At 43.4% G+C, this 25,821-nt stretch overlaps 1 protein-coding gene and 1 non-coding gene across 2 annotated transcripts in view; both read left to right on the top strand.

Moving 5' to 3' along the window:
• Nucleotides 1–25,821, top strand: part of TCP1 (t-complex 1) — a 1,162,065-nt gene that overhangs the window by 33,794 nt on the left and 1,102,450 nt on the right. The window lies entirely within an intron of this gene.
• On the top strand, nucleotides 18,081–18,212 carry LOC122802401. Its single transcript, XR_006364923.1, has one exon. It is a non-coding gene; the product is annotated as a small nucleolar RNA SNORA29 (small nucleolar RNA).

The raw sequence follows: 25,821 nt of genomic DNA on the forward strand, positions 1-25,821 counted from the left end.
AGATCACAGCATTATATTAATTTAGACTTGATTCTAGTCAGCCTTTCTTCTCTTGTACTGTAGAGCCTATAGTGCTCACAACTGAAGTACTTGACTGACTCCCACATTTAAAATACCACTGACTGTTTACTGTACAAAACCACTTTGCATATATAATGAGCAGTTTGTGATGTTTGTATAAAACATTTCTAACAAAACTTTTACTTGCAGTTACTACTTTCCCTTTAGTGTCCTTCTGAACATTGAAGCACATACCCCGTGTTGATATTACAGTCCACCCGCAAGTTTAACAAAGTCCAGCCTTTTTCTCCATCACTTTTCCTTGCAAAGCCATATTTCACAGATGTGATTGATACTTTATAGAACTTCCATGTATTTATTAATTCCAGTGTTGGTTGTCTACCTGATAATCTTCCCAACACCAGATTCTTGTAGGTAACTCCTGTATTTCCATGTCTGACGCATTTTCACTTGGAAAATTGGGAAGGGTTTCACTGGCAAGGTCTCTCTGAACTTCATCAGAATAATGAGCAGTGTCCCCTTCTGCTTGATGGTTCACTTTTTGTTGGGTAAACATTTTCAGCCTTGGACTGTTCTGTATCAAAAATGTCTTTGATCCTCCAGGAAAAAAAGGTACTCTGAAGGCAGCTGGATACAGTAGCTTGAATTCTGCACCTGCCTCTCGCCATTCCTTAATTGCCAGGATAACTTTGTTTCCCTTCTGCCTAGTCTACAGGGAGTAATTATTTTCCACCAGCACTCTATCTTCTGTGTTTAATGCTATTCCCCTTCTGCCACGGTTTTGCCAGGATCAATTCTTTCTGCTGGTATGATTTCATCTTTACTAATGTGGGTCTCAGCTGGACTGCTTCCTCATGGCTGGATCTGGAGCATATGCTTGATGTTCCTTTCAGTCAAGTTGTGCTGTGGAACACCAAGCCAGTTGCATTTTTGTGCATTTATGAAATTAGTCTTTTCCTTCTAGTTTCTCTGCTACAGCAGAAAATCTTTGGTTTCCTTTGCACGCCCTCTCTTCTAACTCAAAAACATTTTGAAACGGTTCTTCTTGAAAAGTTTTATACTCGGCCAGTCTTTTCATCATTTCAAACTCTATTTTGTACCTTTATATCACTTTATCTGAGTAGGTAATTAGAGCTCCTTGTATTTTCCAGCCTTGTGTTGTGTTTGTTATATTCCTTCAGTGTTTCATTTATTGTAATCACCTGTGAGTACATCTGATAGTTTTTCTATAAATTATTGGAAGCCATCTCTTGAAACGAAACAAAGCTAAAGCATGAACTGATATTGCTGTACATCTGCAAAATACTTCTCACCCAGTGTTTTGTTTACTATTTCTGACTGAACCTTCTTTTGGGGTCTCAAAACGGGTCTATATTGAATCACTGAACACTTAGAGTCGATGAACCAGCGTTCACTTTTCTATGTAAGCGAAAGCTTACAATCTCAAACACTCATAACAGCGATCCCCCCTGGGGAAAAAAAATCGCTGTTCCAAGAAACACACACACCACAAACTGTTTCTAATGTGGGTGGCTTTGCCCCTCACACTCCCCCTACTTAAATATATCAACTTGGAGACTGCACTACAGTAACGAAGAAGGCAACATACCCAAGGCGGCCAAGCGATTTCTTTCCCAGGGAAAGAATTTGCTTATATGCTGCTTCAGTATTTTGTTTCGTGCTATAAAGTTCGATCAAGACGCATTCGAAAGAATGCATCTTCAGTCAGCTAATAGGGAACCCTCAAAACGTCTTTGTGATATCCAGGTAACGTATGTATGAGCCAATAACTGAATTTTACCCAAGTTGGCAATTTCACTGGTCTCACTTTCTGTTTTCACACTGGGAGAGCTGAAATTAAGCTGCCATCGGTATGGCGCTATCTTAGAAGTTCCTGGGATGATCCCCTTGGGACTCCAGTCTGCATTTGTGAAAATGGATTCTTTTGTTAACCTATAGATATTAAAAATGTATGTATTTTGGGTGTGTATATGATTAAGTTGAGTTGTACCATAGTTCAGTCTCCATAATGCAGTAACCTGTCTTTCCTGTGTAGCTGGTGCACAGTTCTTCTGTAAATCCTTATTTTTGTGATCCACCTGCACTTGCTGGGTAATAAGGAGGGTGCTAAGGCTAATCCTGAGTAGTCTTTCTCAGGCTGTTAACACCTGCTGCTTTATTCCTGCTGTTGTGGAGGATAGGACCTAGTCTTGCAGATCTGTTATGCGAAGTACACAAATTTTGTTTTCCTCAGTGCGTCTTCTGTCATGGTCATGGGCCCAGGAGGCCATGGTGGCCACTGTCTTATGTTAATCCCTGAGTAAATCGCTGTTCTCTATTCCTGTCCTGACTGCCATAATAGCAGTTAAGTACCACCAAGGCAAAAGGTACACAGTGGCAAGTTGGTCAAGGAGATTATACCAGAGAGCTGTCTCTTCCCCCTTTCTATATGTCCCGGGGCTGCATCCTTTCTCTTTCCAAATGTTCTCATCCAATCACAAGTTAGTATTAAGGGTAGGAATGAGTGCAGATTCTGAAGTCCTTCTGGTGTGGTAGGACCTCCTGGGCAGGTTTAAGAATTTTATCCTGGATTTTTGTGACTAAGAAAGACAAAGACCTTTTGGATATTATCAAGTCTAAACACAGCTTATTCCCATAGAAACCTTTGCAATGCTTGTGGTACAGTTGTCCCACCTGCCATGCCCTGTCAGTAGGAGGGTAGGTGTGCTGTTTGGACTTAAGGATGTCTCATACATGTCCAAGTTCACAATGAAACATGGAGGTTCCTAAAAGTCTAGGTCAAAGCCAGTCCTAATGAATTCCTCATGCTGGCATTTGATTTCACATCTGCCCCCCCCCCCCCAATCCATGGTGTTGGCAGATATTTGTGTGTAGCTGCAGCCTATCTCAAATTGTAGTGATCCTTGGTGTTCCTCTTTCCGAAGTACTATCTTTACTGTGCCCTAATACTGGGCATTCTTCCTCAGCAAACTGCTCTCTCCAGGAATTCCATTTAAGCATTACATGAAAATAAGTTCATATTAACTTATCACTTGTGACATGAACAAAGTTACAGTTACATAAAAGTAATCAAACCAAACCATATTAACAAGTTCACTGTTACAAACATTATACATAACATATATTGGTATATAGTGAAAGCAACATTACATAAATTGTTCAGTTCCTACCTTCTGTTAAACTTCATTCTTTTTCCAAAACATTTTTCTGCATGTGTTCTTACAATTTCAGTTTTTTTTTCTATGAAATTAACTTGTGCCCTTTTCTGAAGATCCCACTTCCCAGTTATTTTGTTTTGTTGTAGTAATCACTACATTAAGTGTAGTTGGTTCGGATTTTGATTTCCATTTTCTAGTAATTGCTTTTTTGGCAGCCACCAGAATTAAACTTATTGCCTTACTGTGTGTAGGCAATTCAGACACTGTATCCCATTTAGTAATCTGTAGGGAATTTTTAAAGTCTGCTAACTTTTTATAAACTTGGAGAACATATGCTCCCAGGTACTTCTTTCTTCCCCATATGCTCCCAGGTACTTCTTTCTTCCTCATTTTTTACTGATAACTGCACTTAGTTACATTTAGTCGAATTTAGTCGAAAGTTTGCTTGTTTGTTTAATTGAACTGTGGAGGCTGCCCACTAAAGTGTGCTAGCCTGTGTAACTAATTTATCACTGTCTCTGCAAAGTTACATTTAGTCAATTTAGTCGAAAGTTTGCTTGTTTGTTTAATTGAACTGTGGAGGCTGCCCACTAAAGTGTGCTAGCCTGTGTAACTAATTTATCACTGTCTCTGCAAAGTTACATTTAGTCGAATTTAGTCGAAAGTTTGCTTGTTTGTTTAATTGAACTGTGGAGGCTGCCCACTAAAGTGTGCTAGCCTGTGTAACTAATTTATCACTGGCTCTGCAAAGTTACATTTAGTCGAATTTAGTCGAAAGTTTGCTTGTTTGTTTAATTGAACTGTGGAGGCTGCCCACTAAAGTGTGCTAGCCTGTGTAACTAATTTATCACTGGCTCTGCAAAGTTACATTTAGTCGAATTTAGTCGAAAGTTTGCTTGTTTGTTTAATTGAACTGTGGAGGCTGCCCACTAAAGTGTGCTAGCCTGTGTAACTAATTTATCACTGTCTCTGCAAAGTTACATTTAGTCGAATTTAGTCGAAAGTTTGCTTGTTTGTTTAATTGAACTGTGGAGGCTGCCCACTAAAGTGTGCTAGCCTGTGTAACTAATTTATCACTGTCTCTGCAAAGTTACATTTAGTCGAATTTAGTCGAAAGTTTGCTTGTTTGTTTAATTGAACTGTGGAGGCTGCCCACTAAAGTGTGCTAGCCTGTGTAACTAATTTATCACTGTCTCTGCAAAGTTACATTTAGTCGAATTTAGTAAGTTTGCTTGAACTGTGGAGGGCCCACCAAAGTGTGCTAGCCTGTGTAACTAATTTATCACTGTCTCTGCAAAGTTACATTTAGTCGAATTTAGTCGAAAGTTTGCTTGTTTGTTTAATTGAACTGTGGAGGCTGCCCACTAAAGTGTGCTAGCCTGTGTAACTAATTTATCACTGGCTCTGCAAAGTTACATTTAGTCGAATTTAGTCGAAAGTTTGCTTGTTTGTTTAATTGAACTGTGGAGGCTGCCCACTAAAGTGTGCTAGCCTGTGTAACTAATTTATCACTGTCTCTGCATTTTCTGTAAAAAAAAAAAAAAAAAAAAAAAAAAAAAAAAAAAAAAATCCTTGTTTTCCCACCTTTCTCGACTAGTTTAGACCAGTATACAGGCATTGCTGTATTCTGGGCTGTGGTGTAGTTCCTGTGTTGTCCATTACCTTACTTGGATAAAAGGAAGTTTCTTTGCTCACCAGTGGGAGTGGGGAGCCTTGAGCAGCCTACCTATCCTTGGGGGAAGTGACCTCAGCAGAAGAAGCTGTTAGTAATTGGTTGTTTGGGACCATTCCTAGCTCTTTTGTAGTTCACTGCTTAAAATCCGCCTTTGCACGGTCGTGCGCATAGCGCAGTGCCGGTTAAACTTTTTCTGGCTCCGCCAAGTCTGCTTTTCAATTTTTCCCTTAGAACTGTTCTACTTGCAATCTAAACAGCCTATACTCTATCTGAAAAGCTCAGCACTTGCTCCAAAAGCATTTTGTATACAGGTAAAGCACTCTTAAACAAACGAAAAGTACTTCATTCACCTAAATTCTGTTGAGTACCCATTTCCCTATAGGTCCTTTCTGACTCGGTTACACAGCAATCTTTTTCACTATTTCTAGCATGTCGAAGGGTCAGTTGCTGGCGTCCTCTCCTGTTCAGCTGGTGAATCTGGCAATCTTGAGGCAATGTTACAATTGCCTCATGTACACAGACAACCCTCTCCTCCTCCCAACAAATACAAATATATGTGAGAGATGCAACTATATAGCCAAACTGGAGGCTGAGCTCTCTCAATTCAGTACTGGCAAGACCAGTCAGGAGGAGAAGGTAACCACGGACACCACAAACCCAGTCTCACATAGAACTATCACAACTGCAAACCAAACACAAAAACATACTCGGAGGCGCTGATTAAAAATCTACCAAAACAACAGAGGCCTCCAAAGCAGACACCCAAGCAACCACCACCTCAAGACATAGCAAATGCAATACATAGTTCACAAAGTCAGTGTGCTAAACAGTCACAGCCCTTAAGGCCAAACAACATGCCAGACACACTTATAATAGGTGACTCCATAGTCAGGCACACTGACGTCCTGCTCACCACACTGAACAAGGAGAGGGTCACAGTAAGCTGCCTGTCGGGAGCTAGAATCCGCCACATAACACAAGCAATCAGGTCACTCCACAGCAAGTACAAATATGACTCGGTCATTGTACATGCCGGTGTGAACGACCTGAGACGTACCTCCCTGGACTACATGAAAAAAGACATAGAGGAGCTCTCTGATTATGTAGCCCAGGCCGGTATGACCCTGACCCTGAGCAGCATCTTACCCTCACCAAGAATGATGCCACAGTACAAAGACAAAATGATCAGTTTTAACAATTGGCTTAATTACTGGTGTCATTCTAAGGGGATCCAGTGTCTGTCTGCTTGGGATGACATGCTTGACAAGCCACGCTGCTTCGCAAGGGATGGTTTGCACCTGTCACCCCTGGGCTTCCGGATATTGGCCAAGGCTCTTGCCACCCCCATAGTGCCTTTTTTAGGCAAGGCTCAAATGACAAACCTACCTCCCTAGAAAACACAAGTGGAAAAAAACTAAGGGTAATGCTGATCAATGCCAGAAGTCTCAACCTGATGCTCGCCCTCGAAGCCCTCCTCAGTATGGAGAACATCGATGTCTGTGCAGTGACTGAAACCTGGTTCAAGGCTCCTGAGAGCACCCCAGCACTATCAGGTTTTACCTCGTATCATGCTTTTCGGCCCCAAAACTTGGACAGAACCACAAAAGGAGGGGGAGTATCCATTTTCATCAAACATACCCACACCTCCAGGTTAGTGGCAACGCACGAAGCATCGGAGACTATCCAGGTGCAACTAACCATAGGCAAAACTGCCTTACAGTTTATAGCATGCTACAGACCACCCTCTCAAACTCAGGAACCCCACACAGCCTTCCTGAAGACACTGGAGAGTATGAATGTCTCTCCAAATACCATCATTTTGGGAGACTTTAACTACCCAAACATAGACTGGGAACATTACTCAAGCCCCAATACCCTAGCCCAAAGGTTCTTAGAATTCATAAACTCAAATGCAGTGGAACAACTAGTCACCATTCCCACAAGAGGAGACAATATACTAGACCTGATCATCACAAACATGGGGACAAAATGCTCCACACCGGAAGTACATCCCTCTTTGGTAAGATCAGACCATAAATTAATCTCACTGGAAATCCACATCCCGCCCCCACCCCCTGCACAAAAGACCCCAGTGAAGAACTTCTCAAAAGCAAACTTCACACTTAAGACTGAAGTGGTATCTTTCAAGGCCCCTGGGCCAGTGGAAACCACAACCCACACTGCTGAATCCTTTGCAAATGCCTTCTATGGGCACCTTCAAGAATGCATGGATCATGCAATCCCAAATAAAACCAAGACCCATTCCCCCAAAGGCAGGCGACCGGTCTGGTGGACCCCAGCCATAAACAAACTTTACAACAGAAGGAGGAAGCTACTACATGACAGAGCAAAATCCCTAAAAGGGAAGGCATCTCTGATCAGTACTAGCAAAAAACTATGATCACTCATAAAATCATCCAAGGCCAACTTTGAGAGAAAAATCAATCAAAACAATCACAAGGCCTTCTTTAGCTATGTTAGAAACCTGGGTGGAAACTCCCAGATATGCTCAGAGTTAGTCCAAAATACACTGAACCCACTGACATTGCCAACATTCTGGCAGACAGGTTCAGTGCAAATTTCTCCTCCCCCTCCCCCCCAAAAGGAGAAATAACTATCCCGGCAGAGTGTAGCCTCCCTAACATCTCGGATGCCCAGGTGAGAGCCGCCCTCTCTAAAGCTAAAAACACAGCATCAATGGGACCGGATGGTGTCCCGGGCTGTGTGCTACATGAACTCCAAGAGGAACTAAACCCACACATAAGGTTGCTGTTTAATCTTAGCCTTACCACAGGATACGTACCCAAAGAGTGGCGTACGGCAACAGTGGTCCCACTTCACAAAGGCGGTGCTTCTACGGACCCTGGAAATTACCGCCCCATAAGCTTGACGAGCCTGGTCTGCAAAGCTATGGAGAGGATCATTATGGAACTCATAAACAAAGACATTGGGGACCTACAGACATTGGATCCTACCCAATTTGGCTTTGTCAAGGGCAGATCCTGCCTTTTAAACTTGATCGACTTTTTTGAAACCGTCACTAAGGCCATTGATGAGGGTAAGGCAGTTCACACAGCCTACCTTGACCTTGCAAAAGCCTTTGACACAATACCCCACTCGGGCATCTTAGACAAACTCACCAGCTTAAATGTAAACCCATATGTCACAAGATGGGTTGCAAACTGGCTCAAGGACGAGAACCCACAGGGTCAGAGTTGCTGGAGCTATGTCAGACTCTTAAGCCAGTCACAAGCTGTGTCCCACAGGGCTCAGTCCTGGGGCCCCTCTTGTTCGGCATTTATTTTTCCGAGGTACAGGCAAACATAGGAGGATTGTGGCTGACAAAGTTCGCAGATGACTGCAAACTGGGTGCCATAATTGATACTCCAGCGGACACAAACATCCTTCAGAGAGGCCTCATAGAAACGGATAATTGGTGCCAGAGCCATGGCCTTAAGCTGAACGCCAAAAAATGTATAGTCATACCCTTTGGGAAAAATAAGGTACTGACAAATTACCACATAGGCGGTAATCCATTAAGTACAGAAGAGGTAATCAGGGACCTAGGGACCCAGGTTGACAGTAACCTCTCATTTGACACTCACATTGCCAAAGTGGTTAGGAAGACCTTCTATATTGCCCACCTTATCATGAAGGGTTTCACATCTAGATCAAGAGAGGTCATTGTGCCCCTGTACTCTTCTCTTATCAGGCCAATGATGGAGTACAATGCCCCATTTGGGATGTATCTCACCCGACACCTGCAGCAGTTGGAAAGACCCCAAAAGTTCCTCACCAAGAGGATAAAGGGTCTTAAACATATGTCATATGCTGCCCGACTGAAAAAACTCCAGCTCTATTCAGTCGCATACCGCCTACTCAGAGGTGATCTGTGCCTGACGTACAAGGCCATGTCCAATCCTGAATTAATGGACATGCTCCACCTCAGAAAATCCAAATCCATCAGAGCCACGAGAACAAGTGACTTAAACCTCAACACAGAAATAAATAGGACTTGCTGGAGGGACAGATTCATAACCCAGAGGCTCCCTACACTCTGGAACAGAATCCCAGTCCATGTTAGGCAGAGCCCCTCACTGACTCTATTCAAGAGGAATCTCGACGAGTGGATGGGAGATCGTAGGTTTACCCCGGGGGTCATCTCTGTGTCACTACTAGACAGAGGCATAGTAAACTAAACCCTAAAAGGGCGTAGTATTCTCATCCTAAGGGGTGGTGTAAGCCACATACACTCTGGCTAGGCTTATAAATGCCCTAGGGCAGATAGCCTAGTACAAACCTATGAACCTATTACACCTCCAATGTTTGTCCTCTACTGGAGGCAAAATTCCAGTATGCTTGGGGGTATCTATGCAAACACTCTTCCAGATTTTGTTGCATGTTTGGGAGCCATGCACACGTCCTCCCATTGTTTCTTTGTGAATTGCGTATCTGATCTCTCCTCAATTTTTTCTGACTTATTCTGATGGATTTCTGTAGCTGTCTTGTAATATTTTTATATGCCCTTCTAATCATCGCTTTTTAATAGCCGCTTCTGTTCTAGATTCAATTAAAAACTCAGCCAGTGTGATTCTTTCATTTAGCAATCTACTATCCCTTTCTTTCTGTCTATACTCTCTCTCTATATCAATCCCTGATAGGGAAGGAAGCACTAGTCTGCAGTCTTAATGTCTTCTCAGCCTCTTCCCAGTCTGTTACCTTTCCCTGTTAATTGTTTTCAATACCTTGATTCCTTTGTCAGCTTCTTCCAGTAAATTCCAGTGCCCTTTTATCCATTTTCTATACCCCTAATTGCAGTCATCCCTATTGGCAGAATCTCCTTTCTCCATTCCCACGTTGGCTTAGTTCTTGGTACATTTTCTGCTACTTTATGAATACATTATAATCTGTATGACCGTTATTGTCCTTAAGGATTTACACCCATAATCCCATTCTTATTTCTTGGATTACTCGCCTGCTTCATCATCATCCTTTTCCACTTTGAATTGTAGCATTCTGCTTGTATAATGTGCAAGAGCCTTAACTGTGTAGCTTTTCAAGTGGTTGATAAAAACTATGCCTGACCTGTGTACATAAAATTTAAAGGGACTAAATACATTTTTACTGCTTGTATCTTGCTATCCACGTCCATAAACAAGAGCTGCCAGTTTTTCAATTTTTGTACTGTTTTTTATTTAGTCTTTTCCCAGATATCCTTGGCTGCCGTAACAGAATCTTTTCTAACCAATACTCCCTATGTACTTCATTTCATCATGTCCCCATGCGGATGGCACAGTGGTGCAGTTCTTGACATTGATTCTCGGCTGGGGTGCCTTCTGTGCGGAGTCTGCTTGTACTCCCTGCATTCTTCTGGCTTTTCTCTGGACACTTCAGTTTCCTCCCACGTTCCAAAGACTTGTCCAGAGCATTTCTCCCCAGACCTCTGCTGAAAATGGGCTTTGTCCTAGTTGGATTTTCCAGTCAACAAATGTTAAATAAAATGGAATAGAATAAAAAAAATAAATATAGGTATTGTACTAATTCACGTGTGGGTACATAGCTCATGGTTTAGCCTCCTTTTTATCTTCTTTAATTTCTTTAATTTCTTATGTTCTAAAAAACCTGGAAATGGCTCAGAATGTACCACAACACTGTGATGTCCCTTTCTGGTTCCATCGGGTGCAAAATTATTGTCTGCAAATAAAGCTAACTTTGTTTTGAACACCATACCAGTTGTATTCTTGAATTTCTGGGTCCCTTATTTTCTTTGCCAATGGTTCACAATGTAATGCACAAAGGGGAAAGAGGACACCCCTGCCTGGTTCCTTTCTTCAGAGACAGCTTACCAGAGAGGAGCCCTTCCACTTTAATTTTTAGCTGTGATTCCTCATATGTTCTTGTTAACCTTATTGTATCAGAAAATGTGAATGCTTCCATTGTCCTACTCATAAAATCCCAGCTTTCTCAGTCTGATGCTTTTGTGCATCAAGGCCTGCCAGTAACAGTGGTATTTTCTTGCGTTTTGCTTCCCTCTGGCTTATTGTTCTATTAATGTCCATTTGCCTCCCCTCCAGAAAACTGCATTGGCCCATATCGATCAATTTTGGCACCGCCTTTGCCATTCTTATAGCCATTATAGGCATAAACACACTTATTATAATTTAAAATTGAAATGGGTCTATATGAATATGGAGCAGTTGGGTCTTTATCATCTCTAGGTATTACAGCCACCGCAGCTTTTTTTTTCCAGGATGTTGGTGCCTCCCCTCCCTTTCAGAAACTGTTAAAGAAAACCTTGCAGCACGTTATTGCTTTCTTGCTTCCTAGCTTCAAAACCTCCACTGGAATACCATCTATTCCTGCAGACTTTCCCCATCTGTTTTACTGTAAACATGGCGGGTTATGATTGGGACTCCGATTGTAGCCATGTTATCATATGTTTGACACATGGATGCCAAGTAATTTGCTCCTGAAGTGAATATTGGTATCTACTTCGAAAAGATAACTGGTTATGATTGGAGTGAACCGATCATAACTCTTTTTATAATCCTTGAAATTTTATCTACTCCACTCATTTTGAAACTAGTACCACATTAATTTTTTTGTCTACTTTGAAAGTCAGTAAAGCATTTAGCAAGTGCTGTGTTTAAGCAGCAAGTAATATAATTGGAGAAAAAGTTGGGGGCAGCATCACACGACTGTAACAATGCTTGTTTGAACATTTTTTTTATATTGTTTTATACATTTTGGGGTGCCTGTTGGTCTGTTGTGCAAAATAGTAAGGAAGGTGTCTGGCTTATTTGTCTAGAGTGTATCACTTGCTGGTTTATTTATTGGTAAAAATATGATGTTGCAGAATGGTTGTTTGTATAGGTATATACTGTGCTTCATGAGGATGTGGTTCTACAAAACTAAAGGAAAATTCTGCGTAACTGTTTACAAATGACCATTAACAAAAACATGCTGGAAGTTGAAGCTCTCTGCTAATATAATGTCTGATGTTGTAAATGTTTGTTTATTCATTACAAATAGGACCTCAGTTCCGTCCTCGGAACTGATATGGCCATTTCCAAGCTCGCGCCAGCCAAAAACTCTCGGCTAAGCCCTACCCATAATGCCCCTCTCCTAGTTACTCCAGATCTCGTTTGCTGCATTCCAAGGCAGACGTGCTAGCCATATCTCTCAAAACTAAGTAGAAAATTGCTATTTTTAGCACGGTTTCTCTTCAAAATTTTTAGTCAAGTTAGCATTTTCTCACTGCCGCCTATAACCTAATTCTATTCCCTACCCTTTATCTTGGTAATTTAATTTCTACTTTTATTGGTACTGTCCCTCTCTCCTGCCTTTGACAGGCCCTTCCTTAACCACTTGTGGTATTTTTTAAATACAGTCTCTGGTATTCTCTCCCTTTGTTTTTTCTGTAGGATAGCCTTGTTGCCTTAAAGCTAAGTTGGGGGTTTAAACAGTGTAACAAGTGTGGACGCAAGATGCCTAACTCGGATACACATGATCGTTGTGTCTACTGTTTGGGCGTGGATCATATTAAAGCTGACTGTGACATTTGTGCTAGTTTTAGTAATTGTACACTAGCAGAATGTAAAAATAAACTGATCGTAAAATGTTTACTCAAGACACCTTTTTCGGAGGCTCTGTCTGGGTCGGAGGTCTCACCCCCTCCAAAGACCAAAAAACATAAGGAAAAACAGAGTCACTCTGTTCCTGCATCTGTCTATTACGGAACAGTCTGCTTCGCTGGAGCCCTCAATGCAGACCTCTTCGGCACCGGGCTCTGTGTCTTTTCCCTCCGTGCCATCCATGATATTCACCCCTATTTCAGTTCCAACCTTGGCACCAATGACTTCGGTGCTGTCCTTTGATCCGACATTGGCTCAGATGACTGTACCTGCTTCGGCACCATTCCCGGCTACGGTGCCGACAGTTTCTTCAGCTCCATCTGCTCCAAAACACGAATACCTGCAAAGGACAAGATACTCTCCAACTTACAAGCCTTTTTTGGGGCAGAGGTTTAGCCCCTTTCTAGAAACACCTGATTCTCCTTCAGCAGCCTCCTTTAGATCCACTGGGAGTTTTTCTGAATTGGATCTAGTGCGGGTTGTGGACCAGCTTCTGGCAGCTAAGGGATTACCCATTCCAGCTAGACCTTTCATCCTCTTGACTCGGAATCTTTTACTACATCTCCCTGTGTTTATCCTCCTCTGGCCTCTCTCCAGATCCTGAAGATCTCGGTACCGATGTCCACTCCGGTGCATACTGTCTCTGCTCCGACAGCAAGTGTTTCCCCTGTTGGCACAGTCCACCCTTGCTGCATCCCCTCTGGTGGAGCTGATGCTCTCTTAGAGCAGTGCTTGGACTGTCGGTACCTAGCTCGGCACCTATTTTCTCGCTGGTGCCGTCTCTGTCCACTGCTCCAGCTTCCAGTTCTTTCAGATCTCCTCACCTGGAAGTGGGTTCCTCAGGGCAAGGTGTGACCCTGGTTCCGAGGTTGTCCCTCCTGGCCCCGGGCTCCCATCCCTCCTTGGGTGGGCCTGCTGTCCAGGTGGTGGAGGGTCCTTCACTCCAAAGGCTCGCAGTCAGCACCACTGACATCGGTATCAGACCCCCCCCCCCCAGCATGCACCTCTCCCAACCCTCTATTTCGGGACCCCAGGCACGGGAGTCACAAGAACCCTCTTTGAAGGGGACCCCTTTTTCGGAGTAGTCCTCAGAAGATCCCACTGAGGAGCCATCCCAGAAGAAATGGTGCAAGAGGAAGCACCTTGATTCCTCGGAGGAATCTCACTGAAGACATTGATTGCGATGAGGGGGAAGGGTCCCCACAGTCTTCCCCCCAGACGACGTGTCATTCGGAGACATTCTCCCCACTGCTTGAGGATTTTGAGAGTGGAAGTCTTCTAACCCTTCCTTTTGAGGAATCTGTGTTCCTGGAAGCCTTCTGTGCCTGGCCATCTACTTCCTGGGTGACTCTGGCAGATGACCTTGTTAAACTCATTGTGCAGCGTGCCTGGAAAGCCCCAGACAACGTAGAACCTCTCTCTCTGAGGCCAGACAAATCTACACCTGAAGACCAGTCCCACTGGTCCAAACAGTTGATTCTGTGGTCGTGGCGGCGGTCACCAAGAGGGAACTGGCAGAAGATAGTTCCACTGTCCATCCTCCAGAGTCCCAGACCATGGACAGACTAGGGAAGCGGACCTGTCCTTCAGCAACCTTCGCCATTTGGTCTGGCACACTTTACTCCCCTCCAAAGAGACCCAATTTCCAAAATGTCTTCCTGTTTGGTGGGGGTACTGCCTGATGAGGTGCGTGATACTGTCACCTCGCAGCTAGCTACCCTTGAATCCATCTCTAACTCCTCGATGCATTTGATATCTTACTCCACTGAGGGTGCAGCTTGAGCTGCCGCATCAGGCCTTGTCATGAGACGTAATGCTTGGATGCGGTTGTGTGACTTCGCAGACCCCTTTAAATCTTCCTTTGTCAATGCACCTGTCAATTAATCTGCACTTTTTGGACCCAAAGTATGTGAGACACTTGCATGTAGTGAGAAAGTTGGAAAAACCTGGTCTGCTGTGGGCATACGCTTTTCCAGCCTCCAGAGTTCCTACTCCAGGAAACAGAAAGGAGGAAAAATGTGGTTCAAGCAATCCCAAGGATCTTTTCGTGACACTCGTGGTGAACACTCTCTCCCCGGGGCAGAGGGGGCAACTCGTATGGAAGACTCCTCTTTTGTGGTAGAGGGGGTCCGCGTAACCAGGGCGCTAGAGATTCTTTCTCCGGCAGACCCTACCAGTGCCCCTGAGCAGCGGCCTGATTGCTTTCCTCTGGAAGCAGTCGGAGGTTGTTTTTCTCTGCATTTACCAGCCTGGCATCTTATTACTACCAATGTTTGGGTGCAGAGAATAATATCCAGAGGCTACCAAATACCATTCAGTTTAACTCCCAGACCCGTCAAACGAATCCCTGATGTACCACCCAATCAGAGGGAACTAGCCTTAGAAATAGAAAAGCTGCTAAGAAAGTGAGTCATCCAGCCAGTCCTACCAGACCGGACAGGATCTGGGTTTTACTCTAGATTCTTTTTAGTGCCAAAAAAGACAGGGGACTGGAGACCAATCCCGAATCTCAGCCTATGAACAAATTTATCAAACCTCAAAAATTCCAGATAGTCGCGGTATAGTCTCTTCTTCACTTCCTAGGGAGGGACAACTGGATGTGCTCTGTAGACCTCCAGGACACGTACTACCACATAAAGATTAATTGCCGCTCCTGGAGGTTTCTCTACTTCTGGCTGGGGGCCAATCACTACCAGTTCAGGGCACTGCCATTTGGTCTCTCGACAGCCCCCTTGAGTGTTTACCAAATGTATGGCAGTTGTGGTAGCTCATCTTTGACTACAAGGATTCCAGGTGTTTCCCTATCTAGATTGGCTCCTTACCACTCCGATCAGGAATCTCCTAGTCCGCAGCCTCTCTTACACTCAAGGTCTCGCTCTCTACTTGGGGATTACAATCAACAAGGACAAATCTCAAATGTCCCCAGCAAAGACGCTGGAATTTATTGGAGCGGTCTTCGACGCAACATCCTGTCAAGCTTCTCTCCTCCCTCACAGGCTTTCGAAAAAGACACCAAATCCAAGACGGTCTTCCTCAGACCTATGTACCAGCACGTCTTGTACCGCAACTCTTAGGCTCAGTGGCGGCTGCCATTACGTTAGTACCACTGGCAAAACTGCACATGAGAATCCTACAGTGGCTCTTTTCCGTACAATGGTCATTGCTAACTCGACCACAAGTCTTGCAAACCGTTGCAAGGAAAAAATGTAATGGTGGATGAAAGTACAAACAAATCTTTGGTGTTGACTGTTCTGTCTTCCCCAGCCCACGGCCACGGTGACCCACGGACGCTTCCCTGTTAGGGTGGGGGGGCATTTCCAGGGAAAGACTGTCCAAGGCACATGGTCCACCATGGAGGCCAATTTGCACATAAATGTCCTGGAACTGAGGGCAGTTCTCTTAGCGTTGCAAGCGTTCCATGCATCCCTACCCTCTGGGACCATTACAGTTCAGTCAGACATGTCAGTCATCTGGTATATAAACAAGCAAGGTGGAACCAGGTCTTGCCCCCTGTGTCGGGAAGCCATGAGGATTTGGCACTGGGCGATGGCTTCCAGCCACTTCCTTATAGCAACGCACATTCCCCGGAGTTCCAACCTTATTGAGGACAGTCTGAGCAGGAACATCCTGATGCCTCATGAGTGGTCCCTCAACCCTGTTACAAGCAGATTGGATCTTCCAACGCTGGGGCAAGCCCTGCTGCGACCTGTTTGCTTCCCCCTTAAACTACAAATGCAGACCCTACTTTGCCTTGATCCCCTTTCAGGGGGAACCAGTGAGGGGCGCTCTAACGCATGATTGGCCACCGGGTCTTCTGTATGCTTTTCCCCCCATTTCCTCTCATTCCAGAATTTCTCCAGAAAGCTCAGAGGTTGAGAAGCAGTGATCCTTATTGTCCCCTACTGGCCCTGTCAAGTCTGGTTCCCATTTCTATGGCCTCATCTGATTCACAGCCAGTGGATCCTGGATCATTCCCAAGATGTGTTATCTCATCCTCAGGGACTGATTCATCTGAACCTGCACAGTCTCAAGCTCACAGCTTGGTTCCTCCACTTCCAGTGATTTCCTGGCTGCCTGACATCCCATCTCCTGTTCATGAAATTCTTCTGGCTTCACACAAACCTTCCACTAGGAAAGTTTTTTATTCTAGTAAATGGACTAGGTTCTCTATTTGGACCAAAGATCAGAACGTTGACCCTTTCTCTATGTCGCTTCAAAAGATCCTACAATACCTGACTACTCTTTTACATGCAGGAACCTCTGCTTCGATAACTGTACATTTAGCAGCTATCGCCAATTTTCATAATGGTCTTGATAATTCTTCAATTATGTCACACCGCCTATGCAAGACCTTTTTGAAAGGAGTATTACATGTCAAGCCTCCCTTAGAACCCTGGGACGTGATTTTCATACTTCAATCTCACAGGTTCTCCTTTCGAGCCGTTTGTTTCATGTGATTTTAAAATTTTTGTCATGGAAAATCTTACTTCTAGTAGCACTTGCCTCCGCAAGAAGAGTATCTGAGCTGCAGGCCTTGAGTGTCAAGAGACCTTACTTAATCTTCCACATGGATAGGGTGTCACTTCGGACTGACCCCTCTTTCTTGCCCAAGGTCATTTCTGACTTTTCCATTAACCAATCTATTCACCTGCCGGTTTTCTTCCCTCTGCATTCTAATAGAGGGGAGTACCTTTTGCACACCCTTGATGTGCCATCGGCAGCTTCGTTGTTATTTGGACAGGACTAAATCTTTCAGGAAACAGATCAGTTGTTTGTGGCCTTTGCAGGACCCAGATGGGGTAAACCTGTTTCCAAAGTGACTTTATCCTCCTGGCGTAGAAACGTCATTATCTTTATCTACGAACAGAATAGGCTACCCTTACCTTCCAGAATAAAGGCTCATTCTACCAGAGCCTCTATGGACAATATCTGTGCAGCAGCCACTTGGGCAAGACCTCGTACCTTTTTATCTCTCATTACAAATTGGAGTTGGCCTCCAGGGGACGAGCATCTTTTGGTTTTGGTTTTATGGTGCTCAGGAATGTTCTTCCTTAGGGTCACCCAGGACTCTGTCCTATTTGTAATGAATAAACAAAGATTTACAACATCAGGTAAAGAAGTTATGTCTTACCACAACGTTCCATCTGTGTTGTAGATCTTTGTTCATTCATTACTTCCCGCCCTCCTTCCCCCTGCCTGGACTCCTGGTGGACTTACTCCTGGTTACGTTATTTTCTCAGACAGAGCCTTCTATTTTTTTTTTTTTTTTTCCTATTACTACATCTAGTATGTAGGGGCGGGCAAACTCGATCTGGAGTAACTAGGAGAGGGGCATTATGGATAGGGCTTAGCTGAGAGTTTTTGGCTGGTGCGAGCTTGGAAATGGCCGTATCGGTTCTGAGCATGGAACAGAGGTCCTATTTGTAATGAATGAACAAAGGTCTATAACACAGATGGAATGTTATGGTAAGACACAACTTCTTTTTTTGCAATGCCATTTGCTTGTTAAAAGTATTGTGACATCGCTGTAGTTTGTGCTGCTTGGCTCTGTTGAAGATCAGTCTTTCTGTATCTCCCATTTTAGTACTGCTTATTTAGATCTCACCAAATGAGCAGTTATGCTTATGGGACAGATCAAAACTTCTATCACCATAAAGGGGATTACAAATCTGTTTTCCTTATGAAATGGAAGAACAGCTTCTGAGCATTCTTGCTTCAGATATCATGGAAGTAGCTTATATCAGATGAGTTTGGTATCCTGGTCTGGTTTTTCCTTGCCTCTCTATCTCCAGTCATTCTTTTACTAGGGGTGGAAGTGTCTGCATTCACTGTTTTCCTTATGAAATGGAAGAACAGCTTCTGAGCATTCTTGCTTCAGATATCATGGAAGTAGCTTATATCAGATGAGTTTGGTATCCTGGTCTGGTTTTTCCTTGCCTCTCTATCTCCAGTCATTCTTTTACTAGGGGTGGAAGTGTCTGCATTCAGGAGACAGGTTATCTGGTCATGTCATTCATGACCCACAAAGGAAGGGTGTGAGCATAAAAAGTAAGCACGGCTGCCTTCTTTCCACAAGTTTTTATTTTATATGTAAAGAATAGCACAATTGTGACATATTTACAGTGGACATCAGAGGCAAGTACTGCATTCTGTTTCGGGCCTTTCAGTATGAGCTTTTAAGACTGAACACTGGCCAAGGATTGTGTTTTCATGGAATCCCGACTGTGGTGTATCTGTAAGGTCTGTTTAGTAGGCTTCCAGCCTCGTTATTTGCATTCGGTCTAGTGAGGTTATTCACTGTGTGCAAAGTTGCTAGGAGAGTTTACCTTTCAGTAGTTAATATTTTGCCTCTTCAGTAAGACTAGTCATGCAACAGAACAGTGATTTGAGAGATTGGGATGCGTACAGAGGATTTCCTCAGCCAGGTTGGTTGAGGATGGAAGAGTACATAGAGAACTCCTGTTTTTGATTTGGTGCAGTAATGTAAATCTCAACTAAGTATGCATTTCTTCTGAACAATGAAATCTAAGAGATGCTTATAAATATTCAGTGATTTGTCACATTACAACTTTTATGAAGGGTAGAGCAAATTTTTGAGGCAAAATCTGGGACAGTTAAAACATTGTCTGTCCTAGCTGTTGATTTAAAGAGAAGTGCTGCCATTACTAAATGTGGACTGGTTGCAGTTGGAAGAATAACAATATCACGTTTGCTACAACTGTGGGTGGAGTGTGTGTTCAGAGTTTTTGTCTGCATGCATCTGTAATAGATACTAAAAGGACTCTGGCTACTAGCTCATGCTGGGACTCAGAATGTGTTAAATCTAAATATTGAGATTCAATGTCTTCATTAACAAACTGTCGTATAAAAATCCTTTAAATGTGGTTAGTGAGCATTCATGAACTTTAGCCAAAGCTGAAACAGTTTTGTTCTTCCATAAGCCAAGTGATGATTTGATTTTAAACTGCTCTTGCCATTGTAAACTTTTTCCCCCTGAACTGTTTTACTGTTTTCTGCATTTTGTTTTCTCCTGGAGTGTAGGGGCAGTCTTGCGATAGAGTGGTAGGTAATCTAAGTAGGCATTAGACTAATCGCTGCATATTTTAAGTAGCAGTGAGCAGTTTGGCTTAAGGTTTCATTCTTTTCCATTGGTTCTCTTATAGGATGATGGGGATCATAGGAGGTTACTGGGCTAATGGACCTGAGAAGACTCAGTCAGCACTTGTCTCCCCTGTCAGTGAGTGACAAAGGTGGAACCCCTGGGACAAAATTGTGGTTTCCCATCCACTCGTCAAGGTTGCACTTGAAGAGAGTTAGCAAGGTACTCTAATATTTATGGGAAGTCCATTCCAGAGACTGGGCAGCCTCTGGGAGGCTAACCTGTCTCTCCCGCAGGTTTTGTTGATGTTGCATATTAGGTTTAGGCCTATCGAGTGGGTAATGCACAAGGAATTAGACTTGCGGATGTGGAGCATTTCTAGTAGGGCATGGTCTGATATTGCTTTGTAGATGAGATACAGATCACCTCTGAGCAATTTATATGATACCGAGTAGAGTGATAATGATTTGAACCTGTCCGCATAAGGCAGGTGTTGGACGCCATAGATTCTCTTTGTGAGGTATTTCTGTGGCCTTTCCAGTTGGTGCAGGTGTTTGGAGAGGTAAATACCAAACGGGCATTATACTTAATTATAGGTCTAATAAGGGAGGAGTACAGATGGGTAATAACCTCCCTTTTTCTGGATGTAATCCCTTTACTTTTCTGACCACTGCTGCCATGTGATGGTCGATGTGGTAATCTGTAGGGGCTGTGTTTTTGCCAAATGGTATGATACATTTTTTTGTGTTTAACTTGAGGCCATGACTTTGGCACCAGTTATTTGTAGCTGTGAGACCCTCTTGCAGTATGGTATCATCATTTGAGGGGAGGTCAGTGACAGCACCCAACTTAGTCATCCACAAACTTGGTCAGCCACAGGCCCTTTGTCTTGTTTTCTTCTTTGCAGTTTACTGTTATGAGTTACATTGAGTATAGTGTTGTGGTAGTGGGAGTTCTATAGTGTTAAGTGTTTATTTCCTTCTCTTGCTTGCTTTTATTAGAAGTGTTCCTTTCTCAAAATCCTATGAGTTACAGTCACTTGCTCTGTGTACATAGTTTGTGCAGGCTTCCTGTTACCTGTGCTTGTCTGCACAGTCCAGCTGTTTTCTGCATATAAAGACATGTGAAGCATCACTAGCCTAGCAAATTTCTCTCGAAATACTCCCACAGTGCCTCTTCATTTTACCCCACTGACTTTTTCAGTACACTGCTGGCTTTGTCAACATTGGGAGATTGCTTACTAACTCAGCCTTTCAGCAGTGTAAGAACTCTCACTGCAGTCTGAAAACCAAATTTTGTTTGGCTCTGTAGGTAGTGTGTGCGTACATTGGGAGATTGCTTACTAACTCAGCCTTTCAGCAGTGTAAGAACTCTCACTGCAGTCTGAAAACCAAATTTTGTTTGGCTCTGTAGGTAGTGTGTGCGTGTTTGTGTGCGCACATTGGGAGATTGCTTACTAACTCAGCCTTTCAGCAGTGTAAGAACTCTCACTGCAGTCTGAAAACCAAATTTTGTTTGGCTCTGTAGGTAGTGTGTGTGTTTGTTTGTGTGTTTGTGTGTTTGTGTGTTTGTGTGTTTGTGTGTTTGTGTGTTTGTGTGTTTGTGTGTTTGTGTGTTTGTGTGTTTGTGTGTTTGTGTGTTTGTGTGTTTGTGTGTTTGTGTGTTTGTGTGTGTTTGTGTGTGTTTGTGTGTGTTTGTGTGTGTTGTGTGTGTGTGTGTGTGTTTGTGTGTGTTTGTGTGTGTGTGTGTGTGTGTGTGTGTGTGTGTGTGTGTGTGTGTGTGTGTGTGTGTGTGTGTGTGTGTGTGTGTGTGTGTGTGTGTGTGTGTGTGTGTTTGTGTGTGTGTGTTTGTGTGTGTGTGTTTGTGTGTGTGTTTGTGTGTGTGTGTTTGTGTGTGTGTGTGTGTGTGTGTGTGTGTGTGTGTGTGTGTTTGTGTGTGTTTGTGTGTTTGTGTGTGTTTGTGTGTGTTTGTGTGTGTTTGTGTGTGTTTGTGTGTGTTTGTGTGTGTTTGTGTGTGTTTGTGTGTGTTTGTGTGTGTGTTAAGGCAGTGTCTAAGAACAGAGTTGCAGGCCATCTTTAGCAAAACAGGGTTGTTGATCATCTCCTGCCAAGCTAATGTATATTGGACCCCAGTTTATCTTCAACTGTTTTGTGGCATCATTCTTGGTGATAGGATACTGCCCAGGGGTAGTTTACACCAAGTTACGATGTGTATTCAAAATCTCCATGTCCATCTTTATATGATTTGTGTGTGTCTGTGTGTAAGGGAGACGTTCACCCCTCATGCACAATGAAAAGGTAATATGTACGCCTAAGGTGAAGGGTTTTTAGGGGACCTAGCGACATTGCGGATACTGGCAGCTGAGACGGTTAATGTTCACCCTGTCTTTGCTCAACATGGTAAGAAGTGCATCTGTGTGACTATGGAGTCACCAATGACCAGGAGTTTGCCAGCTATGTTGTCTTGGCCTTGATTCCTTAAGAACTTCTCTTGCAAGACTAGTGACCCCTTTCTGTAGTTGTTAGTGTGCTATATGCTGGTTTCCATCTGTTGATGGAGGTGGGGTTGCTTGCAGGAGGTAACTTTGGGAATAGAGATTTTTATCAGCACAAGACAGTTTTATATTGACAGTCTGGGAATGATTATTTGGGTGTGGGTGGAGGTAAGACACTGTTTTGCTCAGTGTGCAACTGGCTGTGAGAGGAATTCCTCCAGTGAAGTACTTACTTTGCTCAGAGTAACTTGCATAGACTGGGAATCAAAACCATATATGAATGTAGTTCTGCTCAGTATGAGAAGCTTTAACCAGAAGTTGCACATGTTTATCATATCGATCACTGCTGTGGTAACCTTAGCCATGTGGGTTGTATCCTGCCAAGGGTACAACAGCCATCCAAAGCCTCAGGCCACCTTCCCCACGCCCAGTCAGTCAGCTTGAGCTGAACTGACTAAAACTGGTTTGAGTGCCAAGCCCTTCCTAGTTTTTCTGCCATTAAATGGAGCGCTCCTCTGCTTGCTTTCGAGGATCAGTGGTCAGCTTGTGCTATTCCTTTGCTGGGGAGAAAAGTTCCTTTTGGGGGAGGGGGAGCTTCCACATTACAAAATAGCCATTAAATAGAGTGCTCCTCTGCTTGCTTTCGAGGATCAGTGGTCAGTTTCTGCTATTCCTTTGCTGGGGCAAAACGTTCCCTTTGTGGGGGGGGGGGACTTCCACATTACAAAATTTTAATGTGCTGTGTTATTTAGAAAAGTTTAACAGAAAGGCACTTTTTTCCTGTTAAGTAGTTGAAAAGCTTTTTTGTGGCAATATTTATTTTTAGGGACTGGCATAGTGTTTTAAAGTTCATTTTACTGTATTTTTGTGTGAAAAGGGGACTTTTAAAGACTATATTTTTGTTGGTTTCTGCTGCTCCTCTTCTTGGGAAAGAGGCACCAATTTGTGGCTTGACCATGGAACAAGCTGCCACTCGACAATCTGCCCTTCTTCCAGCCAGAAAAAAGTTAAGCAAACAGTTTTTGCCACAACAGCAGGCCAGCATTTTGCCTCTGCCACAGGTGAGTGACTCTGCTATGGCCAAAGCTGGTCCTCAGGCCACACACCTTTCCATCCACCCGGATCTCTGTGGTGTTGCTGCATCTACAGCCACTATGGACTAGGGGTTAGCCAAATCATCTTGAGTTTGCTGGGGTCCCCTCAGTGGGTAAGAGAGAGACATTTGTCAGGCCTGGGAGAGGAAACAGGGGCCTTGTTTGGTCAGAATGTTGTGCTTTTCTTTATGGAAGCTGCTGGTATAATTAACACCACAGTTTGCCCCATTTACTGGGTCAGGCTCAGGGTTTAATTCAGGTTATTGATTCTTCGCATAAGGTGGTTTCTGGTAAAAGAAAGGAGAATGCCTCTTTTCCTGAAGATACTCAAAACTTTGAATCTGGACAGGAAGATGAATGGACAGATGCAGGGTTCTCTCCTCAGTTTTCTTATTCAGACTCTAGCTCAGTTTCGGTGTCTTCCTGTGGGATTTCTCTTTGAGACTGTTTCAAGAATGTGCCCTTGTTTTCGGTGGGAGAACACCACTGAGGTTTCTCAGTCCCTCAGAAAATACTATGAGTTGTTTAAAGACTGAAGCTACTCAAAACTTTGAATCTGGACAGGAAGATGAATGGACAGATGCAGGGTTCTCTCCTCAGTTTTCTTATTCAGACTCTAGCTCAGTTTCGGTGTCTTCCTGTGGGATTTCTCTTTGAGACTGTTTCAAGAATGTGCCCTTGTTTTTGGTGGGAGAACACCACTGAGGTTTCTCAGTCCCTCAGAAAATACTATGAGTTGTTTAAAGAAGGATTTTCCAAAACCTACACCCATTCCTCCTGTTCTGTCTGCTTTAGAGGATGTCTGTCTTACTGCCTGTAATTTTCACAATAGTCAGCCAACTGTCCCCAAAAACCGGCAGGCAGAGGAACTTTATGCATCCTTATATATACTGTTCTCAAACCTCACCTAGCGGCTAGAGCCTTGGCTCATTGCACTGCTGCTAAGCACTTTGTGAATTCTGATCCTACTTTTTTTTTTTTTTTGTTTTTTTTAAGAATGATGGGGAAAACTGACTGCCAAGGGGGTGTATACTTCTGCAACTTTGGTTTTCAAAATTTTGACTTGGGTTCTTATGTTAAAACATTCCTCGTACTTCTACAATTTGTCATAACAAACTTTTATCTATTTTTTCTCGAAGTAAAATCTGATTTGAATAATTTCTTCTGTTGCTCCGATCACTGGTCCTTGTCTGCAGTGTGTGTTTGTGAGACTGTTGATGCTACTTACAGGGCTATGGCTACTAGCTCTCTTTTTTTTAGAGGTTTGCTTGGCTGCATTCTCAAGAGTCTATCAGACGAAAAGTTACATTTTAAATTCTCCCTTGGATAGAGATGGTGTTTGGCCTCTTACTGCAGAGGTGATCAAAAAGTGGGGCAAGCTGATCCAGGGAATCTCTCCTTGTCCATATTGTCGAAATAATTTTCTTTTTCCTTATCCAAAATTTAAAAAAAAAAAAAAAAAAATGGAACAAAGAGCCTCAAAAGAATTCAAGTAAATGAATGTGGTAAGAAAAAATGTCAAGGGGTTCCAAGAAAGAAAAGGCTTGGAGACCAGTTCTGGTTCTTTTTCCTAAACTTTATGGTGGTGCCCAAATTCAGAATGTCATTCACAACGTGTTATCTGTTTCTCTTTCAAGTTTCTTTATTTTTAGTGCCTTTATAAATTCTGCACAGTTGAGTGGCTCTTGGCTTATTTCTATAATGTGAAGTACTTTTTATTGAATAATCACACTTTTATAAGCTGTTTAAAATTCACTGCTGTTATCATAAATTACTCCTTGCCTTTCCTTGAGTTTGTTTGTGGTAGCATTTCACTACGGATACACACTTTCTGTATTTTTACATTAGAAGGCCTGGGATTATTCATCTGGTGGGTGGCAGTAGGTGTTTGTCTGAGTTGGGAAGCACACACAAGGGCTTAGCGGAGTAGTTTTATTTGGCAGAGGGCTTGTTAGTCAGTTTTCTGTATTTTCAGTGCCGATTATAATATTCGGCGCACTTGCACGGACTTGCTCGCTGTGCCAGAGCCCTCTATAGAGGCAGACCTCTAGAAACCTTGCTTATTTTCATTGTACTGTGAAAGTTTGCTGTGCTGTTTTAAAGAAGTGTGAAAAAAAAGTTTAAACTTGCATTTTCAAACTGATGTAAGGGCTGCTGCTGTTCTTCTTTCAGCAGTTAGGGGTCGCCACAGCGGAACTCTGGTCTGCTAATGATTGGCCGTAGATTTTTACGGTGCCGAGATGCCAGCTCAACGCCCAACCTTCAACGAAGGCAAGCCCATTCACGCATGTCTTTCGAACGCCACTCTGCCATGGGGAGGACATGCAGACTCCACACAGAAGGCGCTCCAGCCAAGAATCAAATGGGAGAACCTCTTGCTGTGAGGTGACAACGCTACCGCTGCACCACCGTGGCTTCCTGCATTAAAATACATTGCATCTAGTGTTCCTTGGCTAGTGTTAAGCAACTGTTTGCAGTTCCTTAACAACTGGACTCCATCTTGCATTTAAGAGAGTCAAGGTCTGTACTGTTGTGGCAGGAGAGGGCTGATTTTACCTCTCTGCTGGGAATTGCTAGTAGAAAGCTCACTGACTGACCTTGGAGCATGATGGGAGTGCATACAAG

Source organism: Protopterus annectens, chromosome 1.part0 (assembly GCF_019279795.1).
Source record: "Protopterus annectens isolate FY-2018-M chromosome 1.part0, PAN1.0, whole genome shotgun sequence".
Classification (NCBI taxonomy): domain Eukaryota; kingdom Metazoa; phylum Chordata; order Ceratodontiformes; family Protopteridae; genus Protopterus; species Protopterus annectens.